Raw genomic sequence first — 16,677 nt, forward strand, 5'->3', positions numbered from 1 at the left:
CACTAAGAAAACTCTATGCTTATCGAAGTGCCAGCTCGAGAAATCTTTGATTGATCTCGTAAATAACTGTTCTCATAGCTATGCTTGGCAATCTCATGTGTGACTCGATTGGCCTCCCGAGGATAATTCTATGTTTCACATCACGCTTACTATTTCTTTGAGACAACGTCACGCTTACTAGTAATCTCTAAAAATTTCGACTTTTTTTAATGCTCCGCTGGAAGCGAACCACCACCACATCCCGCTTCTGGGCTGCGACCCATGTAGGTCCGCGTGAACAGCCCACCTCACGCTTGTGCCACCATCACCTCTACTGGCCCATGTTCTTAATCTTGAGTGTTACTGGGGCAGCGTAACCGTCAAGTAGGAGGTCTCGTCCGAGATATACATGGCCAAATGGGCCGGCCCGACACGGCCAAGTAGTTAGCGTGCCTGACCAGGCCCGTTTAACCCAGGTCGGGCTGGGCCGTGCCGCGCCGGCCCATTTGACTAACTACTTGGGTCGTGCCGGGCCGACACGCATGCCCTCCTCCCAGGCACAGCCCATGGCTACACGTGCTGGCCTGTAGGCACGTTTGGCATGAGATGCCCTAATTTTTTCAAAAAAAAGCCGCGTCTGTCCGTGCGCAGGCGCGCAACGCCGCAGCCAGAACGTGCCCACGAGGCACATCGATGCAGCAGGGCTGCCTGCATGCATGCCTCTCTGTGACACACCATTACACCAGCATGATTTTCTTATTTAAAAGTAGCACGTAACAGCATAGCAGTAGGCAGTAGCATACTTGCACATTTAAGGTTTTTTCATTTTTTGAGACAAACTTGCACATTTAAGTAGCATGTCCCACTCGCTGTGACACTCTTGTGCGTGCCGTGCCGGGCTGGCACGCATGCCAGGCATAGCAGCCCAGGCACGGCCCTAGCCGGGCCACGTGCCAGGACCGGCCCGCGTAGCCTCGTGCCGTGCCAGGCACGCGGGCTATCGTGCCGGCACGATTAATAGGCCCGTTTGGGGAGGTTTGGTCCGAGACGGTATCGCGCACAGCCCGGCCCAATCCCTCCATAAGTAGGGCCTCTCATGCGAGACAAGGCCTGACCGACACGAGGAGGAAAAGAGAAAAAAAATCTGAATGGATCGCCGCCTCCGCCGCTACACGTCCACGCCGTCGACGCGATGATTCCCATCCTCTCCGGTCTCTGCCGTCGACATGATGATTCCCAACCTCTCCGGTCTCCGCCGTCGAGAACCACTTCGGCACCGCCGCGGCCGGCAACGAAGACTTCGGCGGCCTCTTCTCCGCCGACACCGACGACCAGCTCGCCCTCGAATTCCCAACCTCTCCGCCCTAAAAAACCACTTCGGCGCCGCCGCGGCTGGCAGCGACGACTTCGGCGGCCTCTTCTCCACCGACCAGCTCGCCCTCGAGTTCCCCACCTGGAGCCACGTGCGTGAGCCTTCCCCTCCCTCAATCCCCTTTTCTCTCCACCGGCTTCTGATCTGTTTGCGCCCCTATTTCGTTTCCCGGTGGGAGTTCGATGGGTTCCAGACCAAGGAGATGGTGAACGACAAGAAGGGGACGACCACGCTCTCCTTCATCTTCGACAAGGCGTCATCGTCGCCGCCGGCTCCCGGGCCAGCATGGGCGGGTACACACGTGAGTCCCCTGTCCCTTGGCCTCACATTCGTGCTAGGGTTTTGTCGTGGAATTAACACGTCAGATGTCCTTAGTGTGAGGACTTAGTTGCGAGGCTAGCGCATCTATGTGGTAGCTTGAGAGGGGTTGAGCGGAACCGAGAGACGCAACACAAGACAAGGGTTTAGACAGCTTCGATCCCCGAGAAACATCATCCGGTAAAAACCCTACATGTTGTTTGAGGCTAGGTCTCATTATCATCACGAGGGAGTCGCCGTAAACCGGCTCTCCTCTTTGTGTCTAGACCTAAGATTGTTTCTTCTTGCTTCTAGCTTGTTCCTCTTTGGGGAGCCCTACCCCTCCTTATATATGTTGAAGAGGCCGGTTGCATGTAGAGTCCAACTCGGACTTAAGACTTAACTATTCTAACTTATTGCCATGGGCTTCTTAACATCTTGGGCTTCATATCGTCTTGGGCTTCATAACCCCTGGCAACCCAGTTATCACTGTCTGCCGGTTTAACATTGTCTGCCGGTTTAACATTGTCTGCCGCTTTAACATTGTCTGCCGGTTTACCACCTGCCGGTTTACCACCAGCCGGTTTACCGTCTGTCTGAGCCATCTGTCTTGACTGTCTTAACTGTCCGCCGGTTTAACATCCGTCGGTTTACCAAGTCCCAGCCGGTTTACGACTCCGGCCGGGTCATTCCGCGAGGTATATCCCCGACATTAGCCCCCAGTTTAATTTGGATTTATCCATGTTAAACTGACTCTGATCATCCTTAAGTCCTTGTCACTTCCTTCTTCTAGAAAATCCGGTTTAATAGGCCAGCTTCATAATAAATTTGCTGACATTGGTTTGTCACAGAGAAATATTGTGAAGAATAACTTCTTTGACTCAGCTCCCAATGACTTAACAAAAATAATGGTCCTTGAAATCCTCATCTGAGCTTCAGCCGGTTTAAGAATGTAGAACTTGCTGGTTTATAAATATTAATAGCACTGGGTCATACTTGTAGTTAACATCCAGCTTGAAAATATACCTCTTATACGACTATCACTTGTAGCCCTCAAGTCTTAAGAAGGTAGCATAGGAACAGCTTAAGACTTGCTTCAATATAAATATCACAATCTTGAAGAAATCCAGGTTGTTCATCTCAATCAGTAGTCAGAATTGAGTATTCCACATATGTAGCCCCCAAGTGTCGGGTTGTCATGCTTGCAACAACCTGGGACTTGTAATTTCCTGATGCTCATAAAAACTTCAACTAGTGTAGCCTCCAAGGGTCGGGTCATTATGCAATAACGAACAGGGACTTTGTAAATATAATCATGTAAACTTTGAATAGCAACAATGTAGCCCCCAAGGGCCGGCTCAGTAAGATAATATTGAGCTGGGACTTTGATATATACTTCAATGAAAATAACATCATATGATATATCCCCCATCATGGGGCTTGAATCCACGTCCACAAAGTTAAGAGCCTTGTGCTTTACCAACTGAGCAATGTACCCTTCAATATAATGTAGAAAAAGCTTTTGTACCTTTAATTGTTGATAGGAGCAATTGGCAGCCCCCAAGGGCCGGCTCATTGTAATGTGATGAGTCGGGTCTTCAATAAGATGAGCAAAAAATGACTTTGCATTAGCCCCCAAGTGTCATGGTGCATGCTTGCAGCGACATGAGACTTATATATTTGATGTAATCGTGACTTAAATAATGTAGCCCCCAATTGCCGGGTTGTAAGCCTGCAGCAACTCGGGACTATTCCTTCAATGTAGAATAAAAATCATATCCATTGATAATATGATAGCCATTGCGCTAAAGCGACTTTGAAAACCTTAATCATAATACTGGTTATTGATAACCATAATAAAATCCAGCCATGTTAGATTTTTGAAGATTTGAATAATATAATCCAATGATTTATTAGCGCATGATTCCAATGGCGCAATCCAAATATATACTGGCGACTCATAGTCGAAACCAGACCGGGCTGATAGTCTCCGGATTATGATTTAATTGTGTTCCGTCAATCTGTAACTGACAGTTGAACCGGATTTAATAATGCTTGTCGGTTTAAAAAACGCAACCAAAACAATAGTCATTTAAGAAAAAGACTGAAGAAAAAGGCAATGATAAAACCATTTGCAAAAAAGATGCTTTATTGAGCTGATCAGATGGTGTTACCATGGTCAGACAGGACCAAGCCCCCTAATAGGTGTGGCGATGGTTCAAATCAGACAGGTCCCGAAATGAAACCGTGGCATTTATGCCAATCAAAAGGCATGGCAATGGTTCGGGTTCGACCAAGCCCCCAAGTGATTCTGTGGCCTTATGTCGATCAAGAGGTGTGACTGGTTCAGACTTGACCATGTCCCCAAGTGATCTTGTGGCTTTCGCCTATCAAAAGGTGTTGCATTGGTTCAGACGCGACCAAGCCCCCAAGTGATATGTGGCATTGCGCCGATCAAGAGGTGTAGCTATGGTTCGAATACGACCAAAGCCCCCAAGTGATCAATGATATGATAAGCCAATAAGGCATGATACCCATGTTTGAACCGCGCATTCTGGCAGTAGGTCCTCTTTGGTACCTTTTAACTTATTGTAAGAGATAAATCCTTCTTGAACCGGATTTTGAACCGGATATTGAGAGCTTCAAAGTTTTGTGGGAGATAGCTTTCCCTTGAACCGGATTTTAAACCGGAAACCTTCTTTTTAAGCTGGAAATTTTCTGACGGCCTTTAAATTTGCACCAATATGGCGGTTTAGGGTCCTGCATTAGATAACTTTTCGCAAGCCGGAGTAATTGCTTTTTCAAAGAAAGCAATATATAATATAAAAATATATTGGATGGATTTCACCTGATATGTCAGGCCAGTTGATACCCATCACGGGGTTATACGCCAGTACGGATAAAAGAGTCGACCGCGGCATTGCTGATGTAGTCCGGACTGCGGGGGTGGCGGCTTGTGTTCCGGTTCATCAGTGTGATATTCACAAATGCCGACGTAGAACAGCTAGCGCGCGCCATCCGTAGTAGGGCATCACTTTTATAATGAGCACTTGTCCTGTATAGAAAGATATAGGCCAGAGTAATCGTTCTCGGAAAAACAATATCTACAAAAAAGAAACAGATGAAAAAGATAGCACCTAGAAATTTAATTGGCCGTGCCATCAGCGAGTAGTAGCATGCTTTTTGTCTGCACGTACAGACTGCTCCACCGTAAACCGGCCAGAACACATTCTATGGCCTTGTGACTGTTAGCACTAGGATTTGACCCTCAGGTTCTTCTTTTTTTTCACCTGAGCAAATCTTCTCTGCTTTCTTTCTTTAAGAGCAGCCGGATCAAGGGGCCGGCGGCACGTAGACCGGACTACGGGGGTGCCCGGTAGCACAAGGCGGCCAGGCGGGACCGCAACTCGGCAGGGGCGCGGGGCAGGAGCCGGCCTGGGGAGGTGGAGCCGGGCAACCGAGGTGCAGCAGCGAAGCGGCCTGGCAAGGCGGAGCCGCCGAGGGGCGGGAGGCCGGCGTCGCGGGAGACCGGCTGGACGGGTGTGCGCGGGACGGCCAGTCAGGGCGGAGCGGAGAGGTGAAGTAGAGCGGGGCTAGGGCGGCTCAGGGCCAGGCCGGTTCAACGTCAGGGCCTGCCCGCGGCAACTCGAGGTGAGGGGAGACCCTAGCGATGGTTGAGACCACGCGGCGGCAACTTGGCGGCGATTTGGCGAGGCACTCTCGGCGGTGACTCGGCGGCGGTTTGGCGAAGCGCTCAGCAGTGACCTGGCGGCGATTTGGCGGGGCACTCGGCGGTGACCCGGCGGCAATTTGGCGAGGCGCTCGGCGGTGATTTGGCAGTGCACTCGGTGGTGACCCGGCGGCGATTTGGCGAGGCGCTCGGCGGCGATTTGGCGAGGTGGACTAGAGTGAGGCACGGTGACTCGCGGCAGAAGCCAGGCCGGGTCAATGCACGGGAGAAGTAACTCGGGGACGACCGGGTCAGTATAGCCAGCAGATAGCGAGTATAAGGGTGACTCGATGAAATCGTGGTGACAACCCGGATTCGAGGAGACGGATTCCGTGGCGATTCAGCATGGGCGGCGGCGGGTCAAAATAGCTGCGGCGGCAGCCCACGGCGTGGCGAAGTGGTCGGACGCGTGGAGGCGACGGCGATTTGAGGTGGCCGTGGTGGTGCGAAGCAGCGCGCCGTGTGGAGATCAGTCGTGGAGGAGACGTCTCTGAGGCGGCTTTGTCCGCAGGGGAAGAGCGGCGTCGAACCGGAGGCGTCTCTGAGGCGTCCTTACTCCAGTTTATAAGAAGGAAAACGGGCATGGTGACCCGGCACGGCTGCTCACACTGCAGAAACGGCTTGGCTGTCCAAGGCAGGCTCTGTCCGGCGCGATTACTCAAGGATCAGGAGTGGGCGGTTCGTCCGGTGACTCGCAGGAGAGCCGTCCGGCGGGCGCGACCACAGAGTGGTGCAAGGAGAAGAGACTCGGGCGCGGCCCGGCGGAGAGCGGAGCGAGCACCGCGGGAAGGGGCGCGACCAGCGCCTGTACGAGGGGACGCGAGGCTGTGTAGGAGGTGCAGGGCCTGCGTGACGCGGAATGGCGCGAGGTGGAAGCGGTCTGCTCCAGGGACAGCGGCAGCGAAGACCACGGCGACAGCGGGGGCGAGCTGCTGGCTTGATACGAGGCTCGGGGTCTGGGTCAACGACAGAGTTGGAGTCCGTGGACGACCCGTTCCTGGGTCATGGGCTCGTGGCTCTCTTCTCTGTTTTTTTTCTTTGAAAATTACCCTGATGATGATCCGGCTGCCGTTCTTGGAATCTTCTAACTCGGATGGAGGTAGTAATCTGATCTATTAGCACTCAAGTAGGAGTAGTACTAGTCTTGGACTTGCGGACATGGAGTAGTACTAGTGTTGGACTTTGTGGACGTGAAGTAGTACTAGTCTTGGACTTCTGACTCGGCTGCCGCTCTTGTAACACGTACTAGTGCAAGTGCTCGTTGATTTTTCAGATTTGACTATTCTTCACATCGGGAAAAAAGGTAACAATAACCGGTTGATTTCCACGGCCTTGAACTTGTGGACATGGGGTAGCAGTGGAAACTCGGCGGTTTAAACAGTAGTCTCGGATCAATCTCCAGCGCTGCATATAGGACGTGAAAGTAGCGTCCAACTGATCGATCTGCTCCAAACTATTACTTGCAACGCCGTAGGTAAATCACCTGTGCTGCAGTCTTTGTCTTGGACTCAGCGGAACGCACGATCCAGCGGCAGTGACTCGTCAAATCTGACCAAACAAACGTAATTCGATGATTTTGATACGTACTGACAGAATCCCTTTTGCCCTTGGCTTCTTACGACGGTGCAGCGGAAAGTGATCCGGCCATGACGGATTGTCTGGTGGCATGTCACGATGCACATAGATGCCATCTGGTTCTGCTTCATCTGAAAACCACGAACTTCTCGAAACCTTGGAAAGAATCCCTCCAAGAACTCAACACCATCGTGCGCAGGCCCCACGGTGGGTGCCAACTGTCGTGGAATTAACACGTCAGATGTCCTTAGTGTGAGGACTTAGTCGCGAGGCCAGCGCATCTATGTGGTAGTTTGAGAGGGGTTGAGCGGAACCGAGAGACGCAACACAAGACAAGGGTTTAGACAGCTTCGGGCCCCAGGAAACATCATCCGGTAAAAACCCTACATGCTGTTTGAGGCTAGGTCTCATTATCATCACGAGGGAGTCGCCGTAAACCGGCTCTCCTCTTTGTGTCTAGCCCTAAGATTGTTTCTTCTTGCTTCTAGCTTGTTCCTCTTTGGGGAGCCCTACCCCTCCTTATATATGTTGAAGAGGCGGGTTACATGTAGAGTCCAACTCGGACTTAAGACTTAACTATTCTAACTTATCTCCATGGGCTTCTTAACATCTTGGGCTTCATATCGTCTTGGGCTTCATAACCCCTGGCAACCCAGTTATCACTGTCTGCCGGTTTAACATTGTCTGCCGGTTTAACATTGTCTGCCGGTTTACCACCTGCCGGTTTACCACCATCCGGTTTACCGTCTGTCTGAGCCATCTGTCTTGACTGTCTTAACTGTCCGTCAGTTTAACGTCCGCCGGTTTACCAAGTCCCGGCCGGTTTACAACTCCAGCTGGGTCATTCCGCGGGGTATATCCCCGACAGGTTTGGTTCTGCGGGGATTCGATTTACTGGCGTGGATGCGTGATTAGGGTCGGGATGTTCATAGATCTCCTATCAAAATCGGGTTCCTTTGTCCGTTGATTATCTCTGGGAGGACATTTTGGTGGTTAGGGTTGTGTTCTTTTAGTCTTGCGTACTAGGGATGTACATTTTTTATATCTAGTAATTCAGGGCAGTGATTCATACTTCTATGAAATCTCAAACCAACTTGATTTGGGTGTGAAGAACTTCTTCTTAGGTTCTAGTGTACAACAGAGAAAAACATATCACAACCTCACAATATCTGAGCTACCAATTGTAGTGCCATAACCTCACACAAGTTGTGGTGGCCCTGCTTGGATGTGGCGGTTCATTTGGATTACGTGGTGAATACAAAGATACTAATTGAGTTTGGATGCTAATTATCTGTAGGAACTGGGAAGGGAGGTAATCTGTAGTGGGATTGGTAATAATAGAGAGTTGTGAATTGATGTGATATTGATATCACACACACAAAAAAGATAGTTTTGCTAATAGTTACCATTGGATTCAAGTCTCCTTATCTGAAGGTCCAACATTTGTGCATATTGATTTGTGTCTTTGTGGTTTGAGAAAGCCAATAGAAAGCTGCTGTTATTGTATAACGTCTATTTTTCCACAAGTGCTAATCCTTTTGTAAAATTGCCCTTGCATGATGTTTGTTAGTCGTTGTAGAAGGCTTTTGCTTGATGCAAGGATCATCACTTAATCATTCATCAGAATGTATTTCTGTCCTTACATGATTCTGTGTTTCCTTTTCTGCAGCTTTAATCCCTACATGCGGAACCATGGTTTGTGGGGCTGCTGATTGCCAATTTTGGCATAGAAACTTGGGTTAAGGTAAAATTCCACGTGCTTGTCTACTTGCATCTCATATTTTGCATAGCACTAGTTGAGTGCCCGTGTGTTGCAATGGGATATTATATTTATCTTCTTCAGCGTCTACTATGTTATCCATCTGTCTATCCACGTCCCATAGGAATACAAACTTTTATTCTCCCTCCTTTTTTTACTCTTGCATGTATTTTATCACAGCTCCATCTTTTATGTATTTCCACTTTGCTCACCATTGCTCATGGGTGTTGTCACATGATACGGAACAAGAAATTTATGTATATAGAAAATAAGTTCTCAGGATTGTAACAATACAAAGCATCATTAATTTTGCAGCCAACATTTCATTTGCATGGTACTCGACAAACTGCACCAATGTTAATCCTATATCCCATCAATTGAGTTATTCCACGACAAACTATCTGTGACTAAAGTCCCGCGTTGCTATCTGAACTGGGTGCTACCACAAGTGAAATCCACCTCGAATTACCTATTTTTGGATCGCATTGATGCGCAATGGTGTAGACACAATCCAGTCTTCTACTGACGAAATATCGAAACAATGTTAGTAACTCTGTTAATGTTAAATACACATAAGCAAAATGTCTATCAAAACTTCAATGACGAGATGCCTGCAACATTCTTGAATTTGCATTACTAAGTACTCCCTCCATCCCAAATAAGTGTCCTAACTTTGTACTAAATCAGCGGCACTTACTTTGGGATGGAGGGAGTATATACAGAACTAAAGTTTAACCAAGGACATTACGTCATTGCATTTCTTTACAGAATTAGCCCACCGCTGTGATTACAATGCTAATTGTAGTAATTTTTAGATTCAACTATGTTATACTCCCCCCGTCCCAAAAAGCTTGTCTTAGATTTGTCTTGATACAGATGTGTCTAGACACGTTTTACTGTTAGATTCATCTGTATCTAGATAAATCTAAGACAACCTTTTTGGGATGGACGTAATAGAACTGAAGGTGCCTACACCAAATTTCTTCAACATTTCTGAAGAAAGCAAAAATAAGAAAATATTTGCCCTAAGATTTCTCCAAGAAATGCATAGCAGGAGCAAAATTAATATATTGATGTAGATGACTTTAATCTTCATGTAAGGTGGATCATCTGCCATACATGAGGGTCCATGTACATGCTCATAAACTTGGTTGATGTTGCCGTGGCTAATCTAGCCTTATTTCTTGCCGCTGGTTTCTATGAACAAGAAACCAACAAACTAAAGTTTACTTTAATATAAAGTTTTAGATGCAGCAAGAAAAGAGCCGCCAAGCTCTTGTACATTTAGTCGATGGACTTTAAAGAAAAATCATGGATAAATGAAGAAGCTAGATCTGGCCATATACTGCAAGAAACAATGAGTGAGCGAGACAAAAGCTTAGTGATGAGGAACAAATACGTTGGTATTGAAGACAAACACTAGGGAAGCCTTAAAAAATCTACTCTTCCACCCTTTCGGCGGCCACGCAAGCACGGACCATGAGAACTCCAAGAACCTCTCTTGAACCCATGGCTCACGTACAACTGGAGTAGCTGCTGCACTCAGAGTGTGTGCTGCTGTGGTGCCAGTCGTACATGACATAGAAGACGGTGAGCTACATCTTGCATTTTCAAACGAGGGCGACCTAGGCTTGTGTTCGACAATGCAGTTCTTGGTTGGTGTGTCCGATAGCGACCAGGCAGTGATGCGAGGCGGCGACGACCGAACGCGATAGTAACCCTAGCTGGTCGCTCTCGCTCTTCACGGGAGAGGAAGAATAAATCAGATTGGGTCGAGCGAGTCGATGAGGCAGGGAAGAGAGCGGGCGGGTCCACTCGCCGGCGAGAATTTGGTTGAGAAGAGGAAGCGACACACGAACATGTGAATCAGCGTACCACGACCTACCATCACAACCACACCCCCCTTTGATAATAAAAGATAGTAAGCATAACAATAGTTTCTTCCTTCAGAGCTTGATGAGCTCCATGAGCTCCTGAACAAGAGAAAAATCTCTATTGCTGGTTCTTTCAAGACGTTGGCTAATATCCTTTATTTTCATATGACGGGATGGTACTTTCAATTGGTACAATGATTGTGGATTTGATGGAACTGTTAGTGGCCCTTTGACATATTTTAGTGTCGTTAAGCTGAACTTAGGTCTATGCTTAAAAATTATGCTCTTTTTCTAGGGTCTGGTCTTGGTACTATGTTGATAAGCGAGGGTGCAAGGCTCAAGGGAAGCCGGTTCTCTAACTCTCTGTATGCTTATGGTATCTTGGACGAGGGGTATGTATTTTTATACCTCTATATGTTGCTTTGCTCACTATTCATATTATCTTGAAGTTGCATCCCTTATGTTTGTGTTTTACATTTCAGGTACAAATTCAACGTGTTAGTTGCGGAAGCTGTTGAGTTAGCATGGCGGGCTTTTATCATGCAACATTCCGTGATGGAGCCAGTGGTGGTTGTATTCATATTGGTATGCATTCTATTTCCTAGTATCTATCCTATTATTTGTTTTGTTCACTCGATAAGCATGATACAACATGCATCCATATTTGTTAAACACCTTATCATTATATCTTCCTTTTGAAATCGCAAACATAACTGTTTATTGAGTTACAATTACTTTCGTAAGTTTTTGGCAAAGTTCAGAGTTTATTGTATTTTTCATCATGTTTGGGAATAGAGATTACCGTATGGTGATAAATTAAACCACACCCTTCTGTTTACAAATGTACAGTGTTGTAGAGTATAGACATGGGTGTAGACATCTACTGAGACCTACCTAGGATTTCTAAAACAATATAATATAATGGTTACATGTAAATTGGATGCGTAGATTTATTCCTTTTTTCATACGTTCACATGTTAGTAGATTCTAAAAATATGGTGTGATGTATAAAAAATTATGGTCAATGCTATGTCTAGTGTTTGGGTCAGACTATTATTTGAAAGTCAGGGTTAAAGTTTATTGAGAAAAAAAGATTATCCTTTGGGCTGGATAGAGTATGACTATATCCCACTCGGTCCTGTTATGCAAACGATGGCCCACTTTGGAGAAGAATACACCAACCATTTTGGTAGTGAGCCTAACTCATCTCAGCAACTCTGTTTGGGCCTCATTCCCCTAATACGCTAGACTATTTCTCTTATTCACTTCACGATTTGAGAGAGGGAATGCCAGCGGCCATGGCACAGTTGTCCCCCGGCCATTCATGCCACTTGAGAGGATGAAGGCTCTTGTGACATCGTGCGAGAGGCATTAGCGCTAGGCCGCTAGCGAGTTTGCCACCATCCGAACCACGACGGCAATGCCATAGAGCATATAGTGGAGGGTAGAGCTGGATTGTGGCGTGCCGATGTTGCAGGAGGAGGTGCACTCGCACGGGCACTACGGTCTGGTTCTTCTTCCAAGCAATCAGAGAACCACTAGAAATGCACAGTAAGCAGAAAGTGAACGACGATCCAAGGGACCATTCCAATATGCACGGGAGTTGTAATGAATGGGAACAGGGAAAGAATATATAGTGAGGGATCGTGCCACGAAGATATATCAAAAAACACGAAGATGACTATAGTGAACCGAGGTGGGGGTAGAGACGATCTGACTCAAAATATGGACATGATAGGAGATATCCGGGCGAGTGATAGCTAAACGACTCCCAACAAGATGACGATAACATGTCGGAGCTGACAAAGGGTCACCATCAGTAACACGGAGCTGAACATTGAGCTACATGGGAGTCAACGGTGCGCTCATCAGTAAGAGCAATACGAGCAAGAATATCTTGGATTACTTTTCTTGACCAAGAAGAGACCATAATCCCAATAAAGTACCAAAGTGGGCCAAGATCATACATAAGAAAGTGCTCACTAAGACTGCCTTCACAAAGGCAATATACTCGGTGTCTTTGCCAGTGGTGAACATGTCATCAACTTATAAAAGAAGAGTCCAACCAAGAGCAGAAAGGTGGCAAACAACACAGGATCATGAGCACTCGTTGAAACCAGCGACAACCATCATAGAGGCAAAACGCTCAAACCAGTATCGAGGGCTTGCTTCAGGCCATGGAGAGCGTCGAAGACGACAAAGAATGTTGTAAGGAACAAAATACCTAGGTGGTGGATGCATGTAAACCTCCTCACGTAGCGCACCATTAAGACATTTTTAACATCAAGTTGAGATACAGATAAGTGGCGAATGTGCGAACAGTGGTCATATGGTTCGCATGAGCAAAAAGTCTTAGTGTAATCAAGATCATGCTCCTCCTGAAAGCCACGAGCCACAAGACGAGTTTTGTAACGCTAAACAGAACCATCAGAGCGAGTCTTAACCTTGTAGACCCCTTACAAGTGACGAGATGTCACGACCGGGTTTTCCGGGTAATAATTTCCAGAAAAGACCGTCGTGCTCATCAGCCCCAGGATTACTGTTAGCTGATGAGGCTCCAACTTGATATAGAAATTCCAAGCAGAAAACAAATTATGTAGTACAAGGCCATTCTGGCCTGTGAGTACAACAAACGGTTTCTAGTAGTTGATGGCGGAAGCGGTCTGTGGATCATCAGTGTCTATGGGACTCCATTTCCCACGGGAACAGCTGACCAGGTTAATTCCTATCTTCGCGAGGCTGCTATCTCCATTTCGTGGGTTCCGGGGCTGGCATCGCGTCGCTCCTCTCCGTGCAGGAAAATCTGGCCAAGACAATAGCCAGGGACAAGCCAGTGAGTACTTTGAATGTACTCGCAAACATTATGGACACAGGTATAATATAACAATGATGTGCTAAAAAAAATATTTTTATGCTCATGACGTCGGCCACAAAAGATAAGTAACTCTCGGATGCGTGCAAGCAAGCTATTTATAAAATTGCAATAACCTGATAGTATAAAAGAAATTTATGAAATAAATAACAAGTAATGCCACAGTCGGGCGTCTGAGCGACGCCACATAAAGGGCTTTAAAAGAAATGCCACAGTCGGGCGTCTGAGCGACGCCACATAAAGGGCTTTAAAAGAAATGCCACAGTCGGGCGTCTAGGCGACGCCTCATAAAGGGCTTTAAAAGAAATGCCACAGTCGGGCGTCTGAGCGACGCCACATAAAGGGCTTTAAAAGAAACAATCATAATGAATATCCCGGAGGTAGAACCATCCCAGAGATATTCGGTAATAACAATAATATCACGGGTTAGTCAACAATAATAATAATCATCATAGATATCACAAGTCATGGGTAGTAATTCCATTTTCTGGTTAACAGTTTCACCTCCGAAGACCGACACTAAGACCGATACTTGACCCATCCCAGACTGTAATCCTTAACCATGGACACGGCTATTCGAATAGGTTTATTCTCTGCAGAGGATGTACTCTTTACCCACGAGTAACGGATTTCTTTAGTCCATCGGGACTAATTCCATCTACGGTCTTTTTGTTGAAAACACACCTAACTTGCACACACCAGCTTATCTCACACGTGTCTGGAATCACCCACGACACCTGTTAAGCAACTCTAAGTGGGGAGGCTACAACCTCGCGTAGCATGGGATCCAATTTATATCGCGCGCTCTAAGGGGTGGCCTCCCCTCTCGGTCCCAACAGGAAACACCCATGCTCCCGGACCAGGTGGCCTGCCTACCAGTTACAACCAGTATCTTCCACCATGGCCTCTCTGTACGATGTGTGCTAGAAAGAGGTTGACAACTTACTGAACCGTACTCTACTTGCTGTAGAGACGAGTGGTAGTACGAAACAAGTATGGGGTTACTGGAACAAGACTCGATCTACGGTCGACTCAGGAGGTTAAAGTATTCCCTGCATGATTAGTATAACAAATATAATCCATCCAACGGAGTCACCGCTCATATCACCTTGCCATGCCATATCAGACATAACCGTCCCGACGGAGACCGGCGACAAACTCATACCTACCCAAGGCAGAGGTTTTCCCGGTTTCCTGCCGGTATGCATTCAAGGCATATGAGGGTGATTATCATCACAAGTGTGTTCGTTTCCAACAGCATGGAAATCAATAACATGCACCCAGGCATATGATCATATCACATGAAATAACAAGTCCTTCAAAATACGGTGGTGTTATAAATGCATCAACGATCACACCAAAAATATTATGCCGGGGTTCAGAATGCTTGCCTTCAATGTGTGGAAAGGCAGGGTGCTCTCCAAACTTTTGAAAGTTCCTTCTCTTGCCCAAAATCCTATTTAAAAATATACTTGAATTAACACATATTTCAAAAACAGAACAAAAAAGTTGTTTGAAAAATTTTCAAATAAATCTTAAAATAAACTAGATCAATTTTGAGGAAGGTAGGAAAAAGAATCAACTCATTTGGAGTTATATTTAAAAAGTTATAGCCAGTCAAAGGTTTGGTCAAAATCTGTTTTTAAAATAAAATAGAAAAAGAAAACGTTTCGGCAGAATACGTCTTCGAAAACGGGAGACGTACTTAGGGTCTTTACGCTTCCACTTAAACGCGTGGAGGTGGAGCTGGGTCACCGACAGTGGGCCCGCCTGGCCCACTGGTCAGGTTTGACCAGTCGCCGTGCGTCGTCTCCCTCCTCTGCCCGAGCAGAGCGGGGCTCCGGCGATCGTCGCCGGCGTTTGGCTGCTCCTCGCGGGCCCCCGAGGGTGGGAATGGATCCGCACGGCTGGGGCGGTTCTCCCGGTGGTCGTAGGGTTGCTGGGGAAGGAGTAAATCACCAGCGGCAAGCTCCGCGGCGGAGGGAAGCTTCGGTGGCAAAGTGATTTGTTGGCGGCGACGGCTGCCGATCAAAATTAAGTAGGGGGTTGGGTTCACAGGGGAATGAGGAAGTTCTTGGTGGAGAGAACGGAGAGGGGGAGGTACTGGAGGTGCCGGATTGGCTGGGGCGGTGGCGGCGGCAGGAGTTGCCGGAGATGAGGAAGACGGCGTTTCCCTGACGATTGCGGGCTATGGGGTTCCATGGGGGTAGCCTGAGATCGCGTGCGTGCTCAGAGGGGCTCGGGGTGTCCATTTATAGTGCGACGAGGTCAGTTCCGTGGCGGTGGATAAGGGCGGCCGGCGAACCGCCGTTCTGTAGCTGCAGGGGAACGTGGCGGCGACGAGAGCTAGGCGACACCCTTGTGGATGAGCTCGCACTGCTCCAGGGGCCAGGTGGCGAGCGGGCGAGGCTTGGGCGGCGCTGCCCGTGGCAGAGGTGCACTGCCGACGCCGGAGTGCCGCCAAGAACGCCCTGGCGGCGGCGCTGTAGCGTGCCAGGGTGGTTTGGCGCGATGCTGCGAGGCGGGGAGCGCGTGGTGAGGTTCTGCAGAGCGGGCCAAAGCCGTGGGGGCCAGCGTGTCGGCTCGGCCGCGTGGCTGCAATACGCGCGCTCTGGGCGCGTCCAGTGCACGCACTGAATGTGCTCGACGAAATGCCATGGCACTCCAGAGCGCTTGGTTGGAGATGGGATTTAGCAGGGTGGGGTTATAGTCTAAGGCAAAACCATTGGACAAGCTGGTATGATCCAAGGTTCAAGGTCACAATGCAAAGACAAAATCATGTCAAAACTGGCCATGCACACCAGGTGTTTGACAAAATTCCAAGGGCACTTAGGTATGTCTTGGAGTGGCCAAAATCTCCAGATCAGTGTCTCTGTGGATGAAAGAGAGAGTGGTGATGTTAGTTGGCCAAAAGCAGAAACTTGTTAGTGAAAGTTTTGCAAAACTACATTTCTGGACAGGAAATAAATAGCCTAATTTCATGAACCAAAAATGATCTAAATGGTGCATGCTCCTGGACTTAAGGGTCTAACATGAGGGACTACAAGTAGGAGAAATAATCAAGGGTATAGGAGCAACTAAAAAGGTGGTTGCTGTACACATCCTCAAATTGGACCAGAATGGAAATGAGGTTGATTCACTCAAATTTTTCAAAGAACATAAATAGGTTTTTGCACAGAGTGAAACAATAGGCTCCTACTGACCTCCCTTAATTTTGTT

General features: G+C 47.7%; 1 pseudogene; it reads left to right on the forward strand.

The window, feature by feature from the left end:
- Nucleotides 1-1,205: 1,205 nt before the first annotated feature.
- Nucleotides 1,206-11,191, forward strand: LOC119309187 (annotated as a pseudogene).
- Nucleotides 11,192-16,677: the final 5,486 nt, after the last annotated feature.

Source organism: Triticum dicoccoides, chromosome 5B (genome assembly GCF_002162155.2).
Source record: "Triticum dicoccoides isolate Atlit2015 ecotype Zavitan chromosome 5B, WEW_v2.0, whole genome shotgun sequence".
NCBI classification, from domain to species: domain Eukaryota; kingdom Viridiplantae; phylum Streptophyta; class Magnoliopsida; order Poales; family Poaceae; genus Triticum; species Triticum dicoccoides.